This window comes from Crocuta crocuta, unplaced genomic scaffold (assembly GCF_008692635.1).
Source record: "Crocuta crocuta isolate KB4526 unplaced genomic scaffold, BGI_CrCroc_1.0 scaffold25, whole genome shotgun sequence".
NCBI lineage: Eukaryota > Metazoa > Chordata > Mammalia > Carnivora > Hyaenidae > Crocuta > Crocuta crocuta.
The window spans coordinates 19415819-19438340 of NW_027532015.1; the positions used below are offsets into that span (position 1 = coordinate 19415819).

General features: G+C 38.8%; 1 protein-coding gene across 2 annotated transcripts in view; it reads right to left on the reverse strand.

Moving 5' to 3' along the window:
• The window catches only part of AKAP7 (A-kinase anchoring protein 7), a 132160-nt gene that overhangs the window by 61126 nt on the left and 48512 nt on the right, over positions 1-22522 (reverse strand). The window lies entirely within an intron of this gene.

Sequence of the window (22522 nt, forward strand, 5' to 3'; positions counted from 1 at the left end):
CCTATGCAATGGTCCTGCGACCAGACTCACAGCCCAAAACGCAGTCCACATGACGAAGGTACAATACTTTCCAGGTCAAGTTTAATGGCTGTGTATGAAGTTTTCCTTTTAATTTATAACTTAAAAATTTTTTTACCCTGCAATACTTGTCATCTGTTAAAAATTGGAAAATATGAAGAATCGAAAAAAAAGAAAAATCATTCATGTCCTTGCCAACACATTAACAGTTTGGGTATATCCTTCAGGTCTTTTTCTATGCATATATTATGTATCAGATTACATTTGAATATATAATATATAATATTCAGATTACATTTATATAAATCTTATTAAAGTAGATCTAGGGTACGTATTTTCCCTTTTTATTCACGAAAAATTTTATGACAAACATGTCAAAAAGATACAAAAACAAAAAATTAAAATTAAATTAAACCCACACCACAACTACTACAATTCTGTTATGTATTTTATTTCTCCTGTGCAAAACAAAGTACTTTTTTCTTTTTTATAGGAATGTGGTTGAGCCATGAGTACTATCTGGCAATCAGGGTTTTTTCCCCCCAGTTAATATGTCAATAAATAATATACAGATGTGCAAAACATTTTTAATATTTTTGTTTCCACAGTATTCCACTGTGTGGGGGGATCATTAATTTATCCAACCAACTATTTATTAGTTGTTAGACATTTAAGTTACCCTTCATTTTTAATATTATATTTAACATGTTTTTGTTGATACATGTTCTTGTTCTGTATCCAGACTGAACAGCTAACCTTTCCTAACTGCTCCACTCAAAGATTTTCCCACCTCAGTTAAGAGTAAATGTTCTCGCTGACCAGGGGGAAAGCCCTGGGGTCACCCTGAAATTGCCTCTTTCTCTCAATGTTGCCTCCAGTCCAACTGTGTTGGCTCTCCCTTCAACACGTGACTAATTCTCACCAGCCCCTCTCTACCTTTGTCCCAGCCTCCCCTGCATCTGTCTGTCACCTGGATTATCCTGATAGTTTTCCCATCCTTGCCTCCTCTACAGCCAGAGTGACCCTATCAAAACATACATCCCATCAGGCCCCTCCTCTGCTCAAAATTCTCCAAAGATCCCCATTTCTCTCAAAAGAAGAGCCAGCTTCCCCACAACAGCTCACAAGGTCCTGCTCCGCCCTCTCAGTAATTTCTTCCTGCTTCCTCCTCTAGCAACGTTCTTTCCCCAGATAGCCTCATGGCCGGCTCCCATCTTGCTGTCCTGGCTCAAATTTTACTTTCTTTTTTTTATCAGAAAGAGAGAGCACACATGCATGGAGACAGGAAAAGAGAGAGAGAGAGAGAGAATCTCAAGGAGGCTCATGCTGAGCACAGAGCCTGATCCAGGGTTCAATCTCACAACCCTGAGATCATGACCTGAGCCAAATTCAAGAGTCTAGTGCTTAACCAACTAAGCCACCCAGGCACCCCGCAGATTTTATTTTCTTAACAGAATTTCACCTGACCACTTTAATTTGCACTCCCAAATCCTTTCTACCCTTCTCTCTTTATAAATATCTATGTACGTTCTTCGATAACACATACCACCTCCTACCCTACTGTGTAATTTACTTTACTGTGTTCATTTTCACAGTCTGTCATTATCTGTCTCTCCCCCATTAGAATGTGTGTTCCCCGCAGATGAAGATTTCTGTCTGACTTTTTATTCACTGAAATGTCCCCAGTGCCTAGTACACTGCTTGTCACGGAATAGTGCTTAATAAATAATTGTCACAATGTGATATGACTTTACTCACATGTGGAATTTAAGATACAAAACATGAACACAAGGGAAGAAAAGCAAAAATAATATAAAAACAGGGAGGGGGACAAAACATAAAAGACAAATACAGAGAACAAACTGAGGGTTGCTGGATGGGTTGTGGGTGGGGGGATGGGCAAGGGTCACGAAGGGGGACACTTGTTGGGATGAGCACTGGGTGTTATATGTAGGAGATGAATCACTGGATTCAACTCCTGAAATCATTACTGCACTGTATGCTAACTAACTTGGATATAATTAAAAAACAAAACAAACAAAAAAAAAACCCCACTGAAGTGGAAAAAAAAATAATTGTCACTAATGCAGAGGATAAAGTTTCAAAAAAAAAGGGTATTTGACAACATCAAATGCTGCTCACTGTACGTTCAATAAGAGTGAAACCAAGTGGACTTCTTTTGACTTGGTGAGTAGGGGGCCTGAGAAAGCAGAGCATGGTACTGAGAAGCAATCAAAATGGAGCAGTTAAATGGGCTCTGCTACTTCTCAAGATGTGGTTTTGCCTCACTTTCCCCATGTATAAAATGAGGTTAACAAGTGAACCTACTTGAAAGTGGTATATGGACTAAATTCATGAACCTCTAAAGTGTTTAAAAGAGTGAAATATAGTAAATGCTATCATATTTCTATGACAAACACTATTAAATATATATAACATACATATATACTACCATTAGGGAATTTTGAGGAAGAACTTCAATAGAGCTAAGGTTTCAGAAATTTTTTTAAAAGTTTCTGAGTAAATGGAAAGTGTACGTGCTTACTTGACTTTTATTTATTTATTTATTTATTTATTTATTTATTTATTTTTATTGTTTTATTATTTCTGAGAGAGAGAGTGTGAGCAGGGGAGGGTCAGAGAGAGAGGGAGAGACAGAATCTGAAGCAGGCTCCAGGCTCTGAGCTGACTGTCAGCACAGAGCCCGACCCAGGGCTCGAACTCACGAACCCTGATCATGAGATCATGACCTGGGCTGAAGTCGGACACTTAACCGACTGAACCACCCAGGCGCCCCACTTACTTGTCTTTTAAATGCATTTTCATTTGTGCATTGGTGCTGGTTGGTGGCAGGAAGGCAGGGCAGGCTGGTGTCCTTCCCTTAGACCAGGCAGAAGACGACCAGTCATAATTTAGAAAAAAAAGGAACTTGAGTTTTCCAGATACCATGCGAGCACTGGCTGGCCACCATAATCTCCATTTCAGTTTTGTAAGATGTCATTATTTTTTTTTAGTAAGAAATAAGGGAAACATTAGAGTGGCAATTCATTAGGCTAATTAATTTAATTTTAGCAAAAAAGTAAGGACCGATTATTTTCACAATTCTTCACAGATGACTTCCAATGTGAGTCTTCAAGGAATATTCATTCCTTTTATTAGAGAGTGGAATGGAATTAGTTCTTTAAGTCATAATTTATAGAGAGAACTGTGGTTCAAAATGCATGCCTTATTTCAAGTGCAGAGAAACAATGAGTAGGGTATCTTCAACAAGACCATGCGAAGGCTGTTGCGACCCTGCAATGGTGGATAGGCTTGGGACTGCTGACGCTACACCTGAATATTATTTTTGCCTTGAACTAGCAGGGACAGGGGATATTTTCAAGGGCTTCACATTTATAATTTTACCCAATATAACTGGCATTTCAATAATGCAACATAACACTGAAGGAAGTTAAATACAAAATAGAACAAATAAATTAGTAGCAAGAAACATCAAACAGAAAAACTTTTCAAGACTATCTTAATTAATCATTAGAAAAGACTAAAGTTTTACTTTCCTTTAGCCTAGTTTCAGGCACTGTTTAGGGAGAATTATCTGTGATGTTCAAAGCCACTTGATACCTTTGATACGATGTACCATGAAACGCTCAGAACTTCATTCTCAATTGTAATTTGGCATCCAAAAAGCCAATACAGAAAAAAATGCCACTGAGACCATGAGGAGTATTTTTAGAATCAGCTGAGGCTGAATCTGCTAAATAATGAAACCTATTTACTCAGGAAGCACTCACCAACCATATCACTTACATTTAGCTAAATGATGTGTATAATTTAATATGTATCAAAGAGGTCTCAGACTGATGTTACTACGCACCCAACTCTATTTTCAATATAGAAGTAAAGGCAATTTAATATCTACAAAAGAGGTCTCAGACTGATGTTACTATGCACCCAACTCTATTTTCTATATAGATATCTAGGAGCCATGAAATATGAAAATTCACTTTAGTTCACAATCTGAATACGAAAATCATTCTAAGGTTCTGAAAGGTAAAATTTAATTTAATGTCTGCGAGAAGGTTATTGTGATCAGAGGAACAATGGAATACCAGCTTCATTAAAAAGGTTAAGATTTTTTTTACAATAGCAGATAATTTCCTACCAAGACTTGTTATCTTATGCTAATAACAACTTCCATGATGAAAACATAAATGGGTTGTATATCAGATATAGAAATTATGTGTCCTGCTGATGGTAAGCCTGATATTCCTGGGGCTCTGCTGTGTTTTCTAACACTTTATTCCTGTTATGCAGTGGCTATAAAGAAATGTATGTTTCCTGTAATAATGACTTCAAACCAAAATTTCAGAATGTAAATTAAGAGCCAAACTGGTTTGTTATTATGGGGATTAGCTGGTCAAAAAAGAATGGTAATCTTTTATACTCATTTTCATAACTGGAAAAAAATTACCTATCTGTAGTAGGAAGGCATTAGTTAAAAAACTAATCAGTTTTCATGGTCACTACCCCTAATGAAAAGTCACATATTAGCAGTTCAAGGTTGCTGGAGGCCCACTCCAGCCGGTCCAGGGGTCCCTGAAGGATGGACGGTGTCAGGGAGAGAGAGTGACAGAGCCACGAGAATCTTTCTGGTCACCAGGCAGGCATCTCTTCACTGTCAGTTTTGGTGTCTTTATTTATAGGTCAAACGGTAACATGGCATCAGAAAAAGGAATTTTTACAATGTTAAACTCTTTGTGATAAGATGCTTTGAAAAGTGTACAAAAACAGGTTTTTCAGAAGTTTTCTTGCAGAATTACCCCAATCAGAGTGAGGGTTGAGTAAATCTTACAACTAAGGAAACAACAGGATGTTCTTGGTGAAAAACAGGATGACATACATATTTGTTCTAAAATAATAAGGCTAAGATTTGGACATAGGTTAAGTTGTATATAGGAGTCATAGGCTAGGAGTCATTGCGTCTGGCTCACAAGAGGACGAGTGTTTTTGAGCTCGTAAATAAGTTGTTTGTGGAAACATTTTTGACTTGATGCTGAATGTGTAAACACCATGGAGGCCCTAAATGTGTTGGCCTTTGTTTTTGGGTTATGTTTTAGCTACTCTTATCTGTGCTCATCCCAGCTGCCAGTGTAAGTAAAGGTGTTTGTGGAAAGTAGGCCTTAGGGAAGGGGCTGCCATTCATCACCAGTTAGAAAAGTATTAAGTATTAACTTAAGTTCCACCCTTATATCCTTAACTCTAAATTAGGCTCTTTGTCTCAAGGCCAGGCTCAATTATAACTCTTTCGTTCTCAACCTCCTTTATTATCTAATTCTTGGATCTGCAAGGCCCATAGGAAGAGCCTTTTGACAATCATCCACAGGGCTTTCATCTAAAATCTCATTTGAAGAGGCATGAATATGCTTTTCCTCATGAGGTATCTGTGTGGGGAATATCGGTCTGATCTGGAATATTGTGAGGCCTGGTCAATACCAGCAGGCTCATCTCCAACATGAGCGAGTAGTGGCAGAAGGAGATACCAGTTTTTCGTTTCTCATGGCAGTAGCTGTGCAAATGCTGCCATTTCCTCACTGTGACTGTCATCCAGCGAGGCCACTGTGGCTCCCAACACAAAGTTATAAAGAGAATGTATAGTTTGACATGGGACTTCTCTGAGGCAGATCTTATGTTATAATTCTTAATGACTCCTTCCTTCATCTCTTGGCATAACTACACGTTACACTATTTGCACTGTCGCATTTCTATCTTCTTCCTGATACAGACCCCTCGATTACCTTCTTGTCAGTGGCAGCCTCCCTCAGCCCCTCTCAGTCAGGATAAGGGAGGCCCTTCCCATTCAGGCTCAGTTCCATCCAATCCTGTTCTTGACAGGGATGCAAGCAGACAAAGGAGCCTCACCACACCTGTGAACGGGCTCTAGACTAGCATGGTGATTTCAGATCCAGCACCAACACCCCTGGGTGAGGACTGCCTGGCCACCTCCCCGTCACCTCTTCTGCCTCTCTGGGCCATCTGTTGGGGCTGGGCTCTGCCTTGGTCCCCCTGTCCAGCATGCCCATTTGCTGCCTGGATGAGGCCCTAAAACCCTGCCTCATGCCTGTCATTAACTTTAGAGGTGAAAAAGCAAGAGTGATGGAAAATAGAAAAGGCAGTGGTACTTTGCTTGTTGTTTTGAGTCAATCTGGAAAAAAAAAATGATGCTCTATCACCTGTATAACAGTAATAGAAAACTTACATATGTACATATATATATGTACATACTCGTATACTATGTACATACTTATATACTATGTACGGGCACTGTTCCAAAAACTTTTATTAACTCATTTCATAATCATAATAGCCCTATGAGTTTGGTAATATGCCCAGAGAAGGAAACTGAATCACAGAGAAATTAGGTCACTTACCAAAGGACACATAGCTAGTAAGAGGCAGAGTGTGGATTCCCATTCAAGATAAGTGGAGAGCACAGACAAATTGAAAAGAATAGAATGATAATATTCAAGTTCATCACTATTTCCTTTAAAGTATTAAAATTTTAACAGTATTAATCACCCTTAATATATAATCATATATACTACTGTATTTCTAAAATCAATGTGAAAATTACTTTTGGAATCTCTAGTATTCTAAAAATACCTGCCTTTAACGTGCTGCATTAAAATTAATAAATCAAGTGATAATTATGTGTCCATAATAAATGAATTTCATAGAGAGAAATGAGAAATAATTCATTCAGTCACTTAGATGTGGAAAAAAATTATCCAAATAATCCAGCCTATAAAAAGAACTCTTCCTATATTATTAACACCCAAATAATGGAATAAAATATTGGCAGAGATTGTCTGCATTTTCCAAACCATCTGCTTGAATATACTGTATTTCTCAATTATTTAAAATTTTTTTTTTCAAGTTTAGAGAGAGAGCAGAGAGGTAGAAAGAGCAAAAGAGAATCTCAAGCAGGCTCCACGCTCAGCACAGACATGAGGCTAGATCCCACAATGGTGAGATCATGACCTGGGCTAAAGTCAAGAGTTGGATGCTCAACCGACTGGGCCACCCAGATGCCCCCATTTCTCAGTTCTTCATTTTACCTTATGGTAGAGCATCTATATACTTTACCATGGGGTTTTTAGGCAGGCCATCTCTTCAATCCCTCTATTTATAAATTTGTGTTGAGCCCTACTGCCTTGTTTAATCTTGAGGTTTTAGGGAAAGAAACAGAAACTTTTCACCCTAGTACTATATCTAATATTTATAACATTATACCTTTCGGCAAGTAATAAGTAGAAATACAGCTGCTATAATTCTGTTTTTAATCTACTGTTAACACCTATTTCTACCTATCCTAACACTTTGAGAGGAGCTGAATGCTCTTTGGTGGTATCAAGTGGCAAGGAAAGCCATCACATAGTAAAGATGATGTGTAATTCCTAATACCACAAGCCACTTCACAAAATCACCGAGAATATATATGACTTCCTGGAGTTTCTTTCCACGAGGTACTGCCATCAGAAGGAAGAGAAGAAGAAACATGGCTTCTATCCGCATTTAGTTCATTTATACTAATGACATATTAATCAGAGAGGTAACAGTCCGATGATATCCAGCACATCCTCAAGGTCATTAGCTCAATGGAAAACTACAACACCTTTATTTTTATTTTTTAACGTTTTTTTCTTTTGAGAGAGAGAGAGAGAACAAGCAGTAGGGGCAGAGCAGAGAGAAAGACAGAGTATCTGAAGAGGGCTCTGCACTGAGAGCAGGTGGAGAGCCCGACACGGGGCTCAAACTCACAAACCGTGACATCATGACCTGAGCCCAAGTCAGATATGTAACTGACTGAGCCACCCAGGTGCCCTTAAAATGCCTTTATTTACAACAGTCTGGTGCCATATAAGCTCATTCTGTCTACTTAACAAACCTCTTCTCAGTTCCTCCTCAGGCCTTCTTGAGGATAGCATGAGAGACCATATGCTATTTGGCCATGTAACCATTATATCTGCATTGGCTTTTTTTCATTACATTGGAATGAAGAAAGAATCTGGTCGGTGAGGCATCCAAGGTTGCTTCCTATACATTTCAGTCTCAATTGGACTCTCAATTCCCTGAGATCCAACCCCAGCTGTGTTCTTGGCTCATCACACTCTCGTGGTCACTCAGATGTAAACAAGCTACAGCCTACTCCTCCCTATCGCATCTGTTTTCCTAATATTTTGCTGTTTGGAACAAATAACCTGTTCTCCCGAATTCACCAACTTAGCCATTTATTTCCATAAACTAAAGATAAAACATAGAATATTCCCTCCCTCAAAATATCTCACCATATGTGGTCTATTCAGTCACAACTTAATCTAAAATATTTTCCTTGGGGCACCTGGGTGGCTCAGTCGGTTAAGCCTCTGACTTCAGCTCAGGTCATGACCTTGCAGTTCACAAGTTCGAGCCCCACACTGGACTCTGTGCTGACAGCTCGGAGCCTAGAGCCTGCTTCACATTGTGTCTCCCTCTCTTTCTCTGCCCCTCACCCTCCCAAAAATAAACAAACCTTAAAAAATTAAAAAAATTTTTAATAGGGGCGCCTGGGTGGCTTAGTCAGTTAAGCATCCGACTTTCGCTTAGGTCGTGGGTTGCGATCAGAGCCTGGAGCCTGTTTCAGTCTGTGACTCCCTCTCTCTCTGACCCTCCCCTGCTCATGCTGTCTCTCTCTCTCTCTCTCCTAGAAATAAATAAAAAATATTTTAAAAATTTTTTAATAAATAAATAAAATGTTTTCCTCCTTCAGTCAATAGCTTTCCCTTCTAATCAATCCTCCCCATTACATTAAGTAATGCCAGAAAGCTATAGGTGTAAAAAATTTTGAGGGTCTCAACAGTGAAACAGGAGAGTAAAGCTATTCTGAAGATCATTCAGAAACAAGTTCACAGAAAAATCCTAGTAATTTTAACTTGTCCTATAACACTTGCTTATATACAGCAACATACTTAAGCTGTGGTTGGATATGTTCTCCTTTTATAACCTAAAGGTCAAAAAACATTCACCTAAATTGGTTAGATATCTATAGACAGAATTTCAGACCTAACTGTGGGCCTCAGATATGATCCAAATCAGAGTTAAATACCTAGACAGTGTAGAAGGGACCATTTATTTGACAAAATATTTTAAATGCATCCACAGATATCACTAATTGTAACCTTGTGGGTTTTTTTAATTTATTATTATGTTTTGAGTGAGATAGAGAGAGGAGGGAAGTGGCTGAGAGAGAGGGAGGGAAAATCCCAAGCAGACTCCATTCTGTTAGTGTGGAGCCCAATGTGGGGCTCGACCCCATGACCATAAGATCATGACCTGAGCCAAAATCAAGAGTCTGTTGCTTAAACAACTGAGCCAACCATAGCCTTGTAATGTTAAGCAAGAAAGACCTAGAGTATTTTGATAATTCATCATGCTCCTATGCATCTAGCACTTGCTTCTTCTCCCATTTTCTGATGAACTGATCAATTTCCTTAATTTTCCCCCCTTCAACATTCTTCCTTCCTCCTCCCTCCCTTATCATCTCGATAGAGCACTTTACTCATTTCTTTCAACTGCCCAGGCATATTCTCTACACATTACTTAGGACAGAAGCCCCTGACAGAGGAAGGTGTTCCAACAAGGGAATGTTATGAGAACTGAGTGAAGGAGCAGGAAAAGATTTACACTGAGTACGCTACAGGTTAGGAAATGGAACAAGGAAGAAAGGTGTTCAATGATAACAGGCCTTTTCACTTTACTTGGTTGGAAACATTCCCTGCATATCAATCATATTAGATAAAAGAGTTTGGTAGAAAAAAAGCAATAGCTACAGGGGCGCCTGGGTGGTTGTTAGTTGAGCACCCGGCTTCGGCTCAGGTCATGATCTCACAGTTCCAGCCCCGCATCGGGCTCTGTGCTGACAGCTGGGAGCCTGGAGCCTGCTTTGGATTCTGTGTCTCCTTCTCTCTTCCCTTCCCCTACTCACACTCTGTCTCTCTTTCTCAAAAATAAATGAACATTAAAAAAACTTTTAAAAAAGAAAAAAGCAATAGTTACATATGAAACAGTCATTAATACAATTTGGAAATCATATGTACCTCTTAAACCAATTCCAAAATTAATGTTTCTCTCCAGGAAGAGCAAGAAATGTATCCAATGATTTTCTTTTTTAATATGATTCACATTGCCATGCAAAATAATTTTATATATAATATACAATTGGAATCTTTCTTTTGTCCTCTTTTCAAACTTAATCACATTTAACGTGAAATCTCCCCATGGTATACTCTTAAAATACAGAATTCCAGGCATTACATAGTTTCCCCAATGGACTCAGTGTCAGTATATATCTATGACTAGGAGATGATATATTGCTTCCAAAAAAGTACAGAAATAAAGATAACAAATTATCCAATAATTTTTTTTTCTAAATTTTTTTAATGTTTTATTTATTTCTAGGAGAGAGAGAGAGAGACAGCGTGAGCAGGGGAGGGTCAGAGAGAGAGGGAGTCACAGACTCTGAAACAGGCTCCAGGCTCTGAGCTGGCTGTCAGCACAGAGCCCGACGTGGGGCTCGAACCCACGAACCGCGAGATCATGACCTAAGCAAAAGTCGGACGCTTAACCGACTAAGCCACCCAGGCACCCCAAATTAACCAATAATTTCGACTCAACTTTCTCTTCCAGAAAATTTTTAAATAAGCATATTTTCAAAATTTCAAGAAGTACCTCTAGATTAGTAAAATAAGCAGTAGGTTTGGTAGGGAAAAAATGTTTAATGGAAAAGTTAACAAGAAGCGAAGGATTAGCATCTTAGGATAATAGTAGGCAAAACATGATAAGAACTGGTATATTCTTCTTTTGCTATACCTGGTCGGGTCTATCACAGTGGGATGGGCCTCAGGAAAGCTAGACTGGTCAAACCTGACACCATCCCTTTCATATCCATCCTACCTATCAAATATCTACCCCTTTCCATCACACATTATCTCTACCAGCAGGGATTACAATTTTGGCACCTGCCACTATAAATATGTGTGATAGAAAGTTACAACCCACTGAGACAGATATCTAACATGATTTTCATATCCATTCAGGTTTTTTTCGCAGATGACTCCTCCCCACCTCCAAGACACTCACACACTCAATTTCACTTAATTAAGTTCCAGCAATGTTTGGGCTAGAAGTCTAAGAGTACAAAGTACTCTGTCCACCATTTTCTGATTATCAGGATAGGTCAGGGAGGGGGAGCGGTAAGAATCCAAGAGGACCAAATCATGAAAAATGGAATGCGGATGGATAAGGAGGGATGTGGCTAAAGGGGCAGGACCACCAGAGGGGGTCAGACAGAACATTCTCCCAGCTAATGGCTCAGTAAGAGCTCACAGTAGTGTGGAGACCAAACATGAAATTACTGTGAAAGAAGTGTTCTGGTCTATATAAAGTTATGTAACAAATTATCATCAAATTCATCTGTGGGGGAAGCAGTAGCTAAAGAGGGAAGAGAAGTACTTTCATGCTCCGGTCACTGCGTAAGGGCAGTATCTAGTTAACAGTGGCACTTAGAAGGCCTTAAAGATGGGTCTCCAAAATGGTATCACAAGTTTTGGCAACAATTAAAAATGTTCCACCAGGTAGGTTTTAGATAAAGAACATTTACTGCAGAAATTAAGCTGGAGTTCCTGTAGTCAAGGGTGGCTAATCCCTTAGGTGATATGAGCAAGTTTTGTTAGGTTCTCAACTACATATAATGTGAAGTCTGTCCCTGGTCAGTAGCAGTTATTTTCTTTAACTTACTGGACTAACCAACAGAAAGTCGACTGAGCATTTTAGTAATTCAAACTAGTCCCGCCCTGTGTTTAAGGTACCTCTCCTTGGGAGAAATAGCCTAATGAATGGCCAAAAGTAATCAACTCCTATTTAGGAATAGAAGCATAATTCCAATAGAAACTAGTTACAGTGCTGGATTGCAACCTTAGTTTCCCCTCAAATCTAAAAGGGGCTCTTAAGAAAAAATATAGCTTTACCTTCTTTCATTATGCAGTTAATTCTAATTGACAAAAGATAGGTGACCACTTTCCAGTAGTAGAGAAAATTTTATTACCATTCAAATGATACTAGCTGGTTTGCTTTTTTGTGACTAGTCAGATGGGTAAGGAATTAGCTACTATAACTAAATAAACTAAGAAATTCTGTATCAACACTATTTCAAACAAACTTTAAGTTTTCAGGATCATATGCTCTATTTTGCTATTCACCATAATCAATCCACCATAACCAGTTCCACAGCTCAGTTCCAGTTTCATACATGATCATTAGGCTCCATTCTGTCCTTAACTAGGAAAATGAAATTAACAGAGGTTTCAAATTGTCTAAAAAAGACTTGATAAAAAAATATTCTAGGGCCACCATGGCAGAGCATCATGGAAGTTCTCTGCATTTCTCATGCTTGAAATGCGGCTGGGTCAGCACCAAACCACTCTGCACATCTAGAAAATTGATCTGAGGATTAACACAACAACCTGCATAACTTGAGCCACAGAACTCAATAGGTATGTGGCACAGAGAGGTGAACTGGGGGGCAGAGAAGTGGTGGAGGGCAGGCAGCTGTTTTCGGGGAGAGAGGACAAAGAAGGGGGGGGAATACAGGAAAAGCACTCCTCCCAAAAAAAAAACTGGAAAGAGAAGAGTGGAAACACCCACAAGTGACTGACAAGAAATGGAGAAAGGAGAAAGGAGAGGGTTTCAATACCGTTGGGACTCTATAAGCAGGGGAGAGCAGTGAGAAATTCCATAGCTCAATACCTGGCAGTGCTCTGCTCGGAAAGTTGAATCCCCAGGAGCAGGCAGCGAGATCGGAGGGGTCTACGGTGCCACACAGGTTTCCCCTGCTAGGAGGGCTTTTGGTAGAGGCCCTATGGCCTCCCCACAGGCAAAAGTCCCAGCGGACCCTGGAGAACATGATTGTTGGTATTGGAATGACGATGCCAAGGTGTGGTGAAACCTGGAGCCAGTTGTGTGTTGTGATTTACCATAATCCCTGAGCTGCCACACAATAGCACATAAACTTATTCTGGGGCAAGCCAGCACCCAATCATAGTCTCTGAGCCTTGGCAGCAGTACAATCGCACAAATGTTCCCGGGGACAAGCCAGCACCTGACCATTACTCGGCAAGACCCACCCCAAGAGGGTCTGAATGGGTCCAAGCTGCAGGGCCCTCTGAAATGAGGGGTTTGGAAACACAGCCCCATCTGAGATAAAATTCAGGAGGGGGGGTACCCCAAAAGAAAAAACAGGAAGAAATGACAGCCATGGACTTAATCAACACAGATATAAGCAAGATTTCTTAACCAGAATTTAGAATCATGATAATAAGAATACTAGCTGGGGTTCAAAAAAGCATCTGTGGAGATAAAAGAAGTAAAATATAGTCAGGATGAATTAAAAATGCTATAACTGGGATGCAATCTCTAATGGATGCCACGGCAGCAAGGATGGATGAAGAAGAGCAGTGAATCAGTGATATAGAAGGAAAAATTATGGAGAATAATAAAGCAGAAAACAATAGGGAAACTAAGGCACAACATAAGAATTAGAGCACTCAGTGACTCATTAAAAAGGAATAACATCTGAATCATAGGAGTCCCAAAAGAAGACAGCGAAAAAGGGACAGAGGGTTTATGTGAGCAAATCATGGCAGAAAACTTTCCTAACTTGGTGAAAGCCACAGACATCAAAATCCAAGAAGCGCAGAGAACTCCCATTAAATTCAACAAAAACTGACCATCAACAAGGCATATAATAGTCAAATTCACAAAATACACAGACAAGGAAAGAATTATGAAAGGAGCAAGGGGGAAAAAGTCCTTAACCTATAGGGGAAGTGAGATCAGCTTTGCAGCAGACCCATCCACAGAAACTGAGCAGACCAGAAAGGAGCAGCAGGAGATATCTAATGTGCTGAATCAAAAAAATATGCAGCCAAGAATTCTTTACCCAGCAAGGTTGCCATTCGACATAGAAGGAGAGATAAAGAGTTTCCCAGACAAACAAAGACTAAAGGAGTTTGTGATGACTAAACCAGGCCTGCAAGAAATTTTAAGTGGGACTCTCTGAGGGGAGAAAAGATGAAACAAAACAAAAAAGACCAAAATGCAACAAAGACTAAAAAGGACCAGAGAACACCACCAGAAATTCCAACTCTACAGGCAACATAATGTCAATAAATTCATCTTCAGTACTCAGTTTAAATGTCAATGGACTAAATGCTCCAAACAAAAAACACAGAGTAACAGAATGGATAAGAAAACAAGATCCATCTATATGCTATTTGCAAAAGACCCATTTTAGACCTAAAGACAGACTGAAAGTAAGGGAATGGAGAATCATCTATCATGCTAATGGTCATCAAAAAAAAGCTGGAGTAGCCATTCTTATATCAGACAATCTATATTTTAAAATAAAGACTGTAACAAGAAGTATCNATAATATATAATAATATATTAATATTAATTATATATTATATAACTATAAGTTATATAAATTAATCAAAAACATAAAGAAACTCAATAATAATACCATAATAATGGGAGACTTCAGCACCTCACTTACAGCAATGGATAGATCATCTAAGCAGAAAATCAACAAGGAGACAATGGCTTTGAATGACACACTGTACTGGATGGACTTAACACATACATTCAGAACACTTCATCCTAAAGCAGCCAAATACACATTGTTCTCAAGTACACATGGAACATTCTCCAGAATAGATCACATACTGGGTCACAAAGCAGCACTCAACAAGTACAAAAAGCCTGAGATCATACTGTTCATATTTTCAGACCACAATCTTATAAAACTTGAAATCAACCACATGAAAAAATTTGGAAACACAATGAATACTTGGAGATTAAAGAACATCCTACTAAAGAATGAATGGATTAACCAAGAAGTTAAAGAGACAATTTTTTAAAAAGTACATGGAAGTCAATGAAAACGAACACCATAGCCTGTCATGAGAGGTGGTCACGAGAGGGAAGTATATAGCAATCCAGGCCTTCCTAAAGAAGGAAGAAAGGTCTCAGATACACAACCTAACCTTATACCTTAAAGGGCTGGGAAAAGAACAGCAAATAAAACCCCAAACAAGCAGAAGATGGGAAATAATAAAAATTAGAGCAGAAATCAATGTTATCAAAATCAAACAAATAGTTGAACAGATCAATGAAACAAGGAGCTGGTTCTCTGAACTGCCAGTTGATAAACCCCTGGCTAGTTTGATCAAAAAGAAAAAGGAAAGGACCCAAACAAATAAAAATCAAGAATGAGAGAGGAGATATCACAACCAACACTGCAGAAATTTATGAGCAATTATATGCCAATAAATTGGGCAATCTGGAAGAAATGGACAAATTCCTAGAAACATATAAACTACCAAAACTGAAACAAGAAGAAACAGAAAATTTGAATAGACCCACGACCAGTAAAGAAGTTGAATTAGTAATCAAAAATCTCTCAAAAAATAAGAGTCCAGGACTGAGTGGCTTTCCAGGGGAATTTGGCAAACATTTTAAGAAGAGTTAACATCTATTCTTTTGAAGCTGTTTCAAAAAATAGAAGTGGAAGGACAATATCTGAACTCATTCTACCAGGCCAGCATTACCTTGATTCTAAAACCAAAGACCCCACTAAAAAGAAGACCATAGACGACTTTTCCTGATGAACATGGATGCAAAAATTTGCAACAAGATACTAGCCAAATGGATTCAACAATAGATTAAAAGAATTATTCACCACGATCAAGTAAGATTTATACCTGGGATGCAGGGCTGGCTCAATAGCCACAAATCAAGCAATGTGATACACCACATGATCCTCTCAATAGATGTAGAGAAAGCATTTGATAAAATACAGCATCCTTTCTTGATAAAAGCCCTCAAGAAAGTGGGGATGGAGGCATCATACCTCAAGATCATAAAGGCCATATACAAAAGACCTACCACTAATATCATCCTCAACGTTGAAAATCAGAGCTTTCCCCCTAAGATCAGGAACATGACAGGGATATCCACTCTCACCACTGTTACTCAACATAGTATTGGAAGTCTTAGCCTCAGCGATCAGACAACACAAAGAAATGAAAGGCATCCAAATCAGCAAGGAGGAAGTCAAACTTTCACTCTTTGCAGATGACATGATACTCTATATGGAAAACCCAAAAGATTCTACCAAAAAACTGTTAGAACTGATCCATGAATTCAGCAAAGTCGCAGGATATAAAATCAGTGCACAGAAATCAGTTGCATTTCTATACACCAATAATGAAGCAGCAGAAAAGGAAATCAAGGAATCAATCCCATCAAAAATTGCACCAAAACCCATAAAATACCCAGGAATAAACTTAACCAAAGAAGTGAAAAGTCTATACACTGAAAACTATAGAAAGCTTATGAAAGAAATTGAAGAAGACACAAAAAACAGAAAAACAGTCCATGCTCATGGATTGGAAGAACAAATATTGTTAAAATGTCTAGACTACCCAAAGCAATCTACATATTCAATGTAATCCCTATCAAAATAACACCAGCATTCTTCACAGAGCTGGAACGCACAATCCTAAAATGTGTATGGAACCGGAAAAGACCCCGAATAGCCAAAGCAATCTTGAAAAGGAAAACCAAAGCTGGAGGCATCACAATCCCGGATTTCAAAATGTATTAGAAAGCTGTGATCATCAAGACAATATGGTACTGGCACAAAAACAGACACATAGTTCAATGGAGCAACAATAGAGAACCCAGAAATGGACCCACAAATGTATGGCCAACTAATTTTTGACAAAGCAGGAAAGAATATCCAGTGGAATAAAGACAGTCTCTTCAGAAAATGGTTTTGGGAAAACTGGACAGTGGCAGGCAGAAGAATAGGCCTGGACCACTTTCTTACACCATATACAAAAATTAACTCAAAATGGATGAAATACCTAAACATAAGACAGGAAGCCATCAAAATCCTAGAGGAGAAAGCAAGCAAAAGCTTCTTTGACCTCAGCCATAGCAACTCCTTACTGAACAGGTCTCCAGAGGCAAGAAAAACAAAAGCCAAAATGAACTATTGGGACCTCATCAAGATAAAAAGGCTCTGCACAACAGAAGGAAACAATCAGCACAACTAAAAGGCAACTGATGGAAAGAGAGAAGATATCTGGAAATGACGTATCTGATAAAGGGTTAGTATCCAAAATCTATTAAAGAATGTATCAAACTCACCACACAAAAAACAAATAATCCAGTGAAGAAATGGGCAAAAGACATGAATAGACACTTACCCAAAGAAGACATCCAGATGGCTAGCAGACACATGAAAAAATGCTCAACATCACTCATCATCAGAGAAACGAATCAAAACCACAATGAGATACCACTTCACATCTGTCAGAATGGCTAACATTATCAACTCAGGCAACAACAGATGCTGGCAAGGATGTGAAGAGAGAGGATCTCTTTTGCACTGCTGGTGGGAATGCAAACTGGTACAGCCACTCTGGAAAACAGTATGGAGGTTCCTCAAAAAATTAAAAATATAACTACCCTATGACCTAGCAATTGCACTACTAGGTATTTATCCAAAGGATACAGGTGTGCTGTTTCAAAGGAGCACATGCACCCCAATGTTTATAGCAGTGCTATCAACAATAGCCAAAGTATGGAAGAAGCCCAAGTGTCCATTGATAGATGAATGGATAAAGAAGGTGTGGTAAATATATATAAGGGAGTATTACTTGGCATTCAAAAAGAATGAAATCTTGCCATTTGCAACAACGTGGATGGAACTACAGTGTATTATGCTAAGTGAAATTAGTCAGAGAAAGACAAATATGAGTTCACTCACATGTGGAATTTAAGATACAAAACAGATAACCATAAGGTAAGGGAAGCAAAAATAATATAAAAACAGGGAAGGGGACAAAACATAAGAGACTCTTAAATATAGAGAACAAACTGAGGGTTCCTGGAGGGGTTGTAGGTGGGGAGGGGGTGGGCTAAATGGAAGGGGCATTAAGGAAGATACTTGTCAGGATGAGCACTGGGTGTTATATGTAGGGGATGAATCACTGGATTCTACTCCTGAAAGCATTATTCCACTATATGCTAACTAACTTGGATGTAAGTTTTAAAAAAAGTAAATAATATAAAATTTTTTTAAATAAAAGTTTTTTTCAAACACTAATGGTAACAGTTGAGACAGAACATTTACATTTTAATGTAGTTAAACTGAATCCATGCAATTCCAATTGCCTCAAATACTTTGTTACTGCATATTTTAATTTCAGTTCTAAAATTCTGTTTCTTAAATTATACTTAAATCAGAATTTTGTCTATGAATACAAATGCTAGAAAATAAGTAAAAACGTCCACTGAATCTGGATGTTCGAAGCAAAAATATCATTTAGGCCTAAATTATCAAGACCAACATTTCCTAAACCCATGTTCTGCCAAACATTAGTGTCACAAGATGGTCAATGAAAAAAACCAACTTGTTAGTCAAGTACATTTGGGAAACGATGCCGATATTCACTGCTCCTCCTTATGGTATCCTTTCCTGCAAGTACATTTATACATCCTGCTTTGTTGAACTCAGAACAGGCTATGTGACTTGCTTTGGTCAATAAGATATGAGCAGAAATGATGCGCGTCACTTCTGAGCTTTAAAAATCAGCCAATGGGGCGCCTGGTTAAGCATCCAACTTCGGCTCAGGCCCTGATCTCACAGCTTGTGAGTTCGAGCCCAGCATCAGGCTCTGTGCTGACAGCTCAGAGCCTGGAGCCTGCTTCAGATTCTGTCTCCCTCTCTCTCTCTGCCCCTTCCATCCTCATGCTCTGTCTCTATCAAGAATAAATATTAAATTTAAAAAAATAAATAAAATAAAAATCAGCCTATGATTTGGAATCTCCTGTTTCCTTGCCGAAAAACCAGCAAGGTCCTACGTGGAGGTTGTTTAGCCAAGGTCTTCAGGAAAGACAGTGTGGAGCAGAGCCACACCTGACCCATGTTTATGAGCATAAAGTGGAACAGAGCCACACCTCACGCATGTTTGTAAGCAGAAAACAACTCTTTGTTGCTGTAAACGCTTGAGATGCACAATACTCATTAGCAGTTTAAAAACCCTATGAAGTGTCGGAATAAAGAATCAGATTAACTGTATTTAACCCCTCATTGCTAACACTCACTTGATGACACAATCTTTGCCTCACATAAAACCCTGGGAGATATTCTGAGAGAGAAATTTCCAGAAATGATAATGAAAATACTTGCTTCAAATCTCCATTCCACTTGGCCCAGACTTAAAATTAGGTTGGCTATGTCATTTCTTCTAGAGTTCTCAAAGTTTTCAAAATCTTTAAGAGAATTAGGGTCCAACCAGGTATATCAATTTATTACTCTGACATTAGTCAATTCCTAGAATCCTCTCTTAAAATAATTCAGCTGTCTATAATTTCCCATATGTTTCAGTCTTAAGGATGTATAAAGTGCTAAACAGTTTCAAATGAATATTCAGTTTACCTGTGTAGGTATCATTTTTGATTGTGTAGGTATCTTTTTGACACAACACAACAGCATAAAGTTGAAAAATGCATTAGAAACAGAAATGAAGTCACTGCTATAAATAGTGCTCTTTGACACACAATAGATGACACAGTTGACTAATGGCACCTAGACTAACTCAGAAGAAATTCTAATTCCAGCTTGGTAGATTTCACTGAATTTTTAGCCTAAAAAAGCCATGAAAACAAAAAGAGATGTGTTGCTGTGTTTTGTTTATTTAGTGATTTTTAATTAAGAAAATTCCAAGAATTCTACTTGAGCCTTAGATCTAAGTGCACCCGGTCATATAAAGAAATTCAAAACCAACCAAAAATCACAAGTAGTTACATCATTGGGCATTGGGAGTTTCAGGGATAGGTTACTGAAGAAATCTGCTGTACCTTGTGCCAAGGATATTTTAAGACAAGCTTTTGTCTGGAATGATAAAGGCTTGATGGTCCCCGCAGTGCCTTCTTTCGTCTTTCGGGGCTTCCTCCTCTTTAGAGACAGGATGGACTATTATATGGGCCCCTGGAAAGTCCGCCTCCCTGCTGCCAGCCCTGAGCTCCTTCGCTGCTGCTGGAGGGACCCCTACCCCCAACTTTTGGAAGGTGATGCTCCCTGAGAGTCACCTCCTCCGGGCCCCCTTTCCCACCTTCTGTGCCTTCTTACAGTGGAGCCCTCACCCTCTGGGAGGGAACATTCGCTGATCGGTTCTGAGATCCATCACCCATAGGCCTGCCCCTCCCTCTACTGTCTCCCCCACCTGAAGCAGCTTCTCATGAAAGTCCTGCCAGTCCCAGTTGCTTCTGGACATACTCACACATCCTTTGCTTTTTACAGATTTCTCTTTCACTGAATATGCAGTTTGTGGTATTTTTCCCATTGTCTTTATTACTCTGTATGGTTTCCAAGAGGAGAAATGGGAAGATCCAAATCTAAATTGCACCATATTCCTACACTTTAAGACCTTTCTCCTTTCTGCGTACGAGAAAGCCTCCCTCCATGCATATAAGAAAATCTATCTGAAGTTTAAAAAAAAAACCAACAAAAACAAAACAAAATCATTTATATTTGAAGCCAAATTTGCCTATTTTGGTCAAAATGTTTATTACTATATAGACATTTCAGAATAGCACAGGAGTCAAGAATCATTAAGACTAAACTCCTTCTCTATGAGTTAGCAAAGGTCAAGAAAGGCTATAGATTTGTCCAGAACTAAACAAAGGTAATACAAGAAAACTCGTGTTCCTCCAAATTTATTATAGAGACTCTCTTGAGAAGAAATAGTCTAGTTCTCCTGGGTTTTGAAATGGCTTATAAAGGTACATCATTGTGTAGACCCAGGAAAGTAAGTGGCAGCTACATTATACCAGCCACCTAACACAATCCTGAGAAAATGTGCTGCCTGCTAGATACATAAGAGTAATTAATGGCAATATATGAGGAAAGACAACAGCAGGAGGTCGTGGCAGAGGAAAGCTGGGATTCAGCCGACCTAGTGTAGAAATTCTGTATTACAACGGGTCCTGTATATCGAATCAGGGACTGGGTTTTCTTCTTAACTGTGCCATCAGAACACAATCATTCATACACTCTTCTGTACTTCTCATTGTCATCTCTACTGATGGCTGACCTGTATTCTCCTCCCTGCTTCCCCCCAGCCTCATCATCTTATGGTCCAATAACCACCCCTTTGCCCATGCTTTCTCTATATCAAATCCCGCACTCAAAACAAACCAATCTAAGTGACATTCATAGCTAACAATGTCAAAGGAGACCATTTCTTTCATTCTAAAGTTCTCTCACTGTCTAACTCTGTGAACAGCTGCTACAAGGAAGTGCCAGTTAATAAACTAGAGCTTTGATGGATTAGTGCTACATTAGTAATTTAAAAGAGTCATAGACCAGGAAAAGTATCTAAAAAGGCCAGAAAATAATTAATGCTTAAAAAGAACTGATTTATCCATGAAAAGATCACATTTATTTTCTTAAGAAATCTAGATCTGCATTAAGATACTTTTTGATTTGAAACTGGTCTTCTTCTGCCACCAAGTGTTAGCACATATTTCTAACCAACCAGTTTTTGCAATGGTTAAAGCACAGAAGTACGAGGTCCCTCAGTGAGACAAATATATCCACAAGAAGGCCTTACAGAAAGCATGGAGGTGAACATGTTGTAGACTAACCATGTAAAACAAATATATCCCAAGAAAACTACACAAAGAACCTGAATGTTAGTTACTATTTCAGACACATGGCAATTTAATAAGATTTTCTGGGCTCCATTCATTTAGTGAAAGAAACTATAACTCTCAAAGCACAATGATAATCAAACTACCTTTAAAATATACAATAACTACTTTCAACAGTCTCTTATGCAATATAAACTACTAGATTTCATGAAACTAAGAATACGCCAAACTAACACATTGACTTAATGCCTCCTACTGTTAGAAAAACATATAATGCCAAGGAAAATCTTAAATTTCTCAGAATCTAAATTAAGAGAACTCAGTTCTGAGCTTGGGAACCAGAAAACCATGCTGTAGCAGAGGAAGTTCCTTACCAGCAAATTTGAAGAAGAGTTTCTGTATTTTCAAAATGCTGATCACAATCTACAGAACTTCTGGTTATCCCACTGGGTTTTTGGTTAATTCTACTAAATGGTATTACCTACAAATAGGTACCCACCAGAGGATGGCACCCCAGGAGCCTAGAACTCTGCAGCCAACACCAAACACCACTGGGAAGTCCTCATTCTAGATCCTATGACCATTCCAGCGGTGCTAAACATTCATCCCCTGCACCAGAGATCTGTTCATATCTTTTACGTCAATGAGACACATTATCTTCATGAACAGACCAATTACTGCTCCA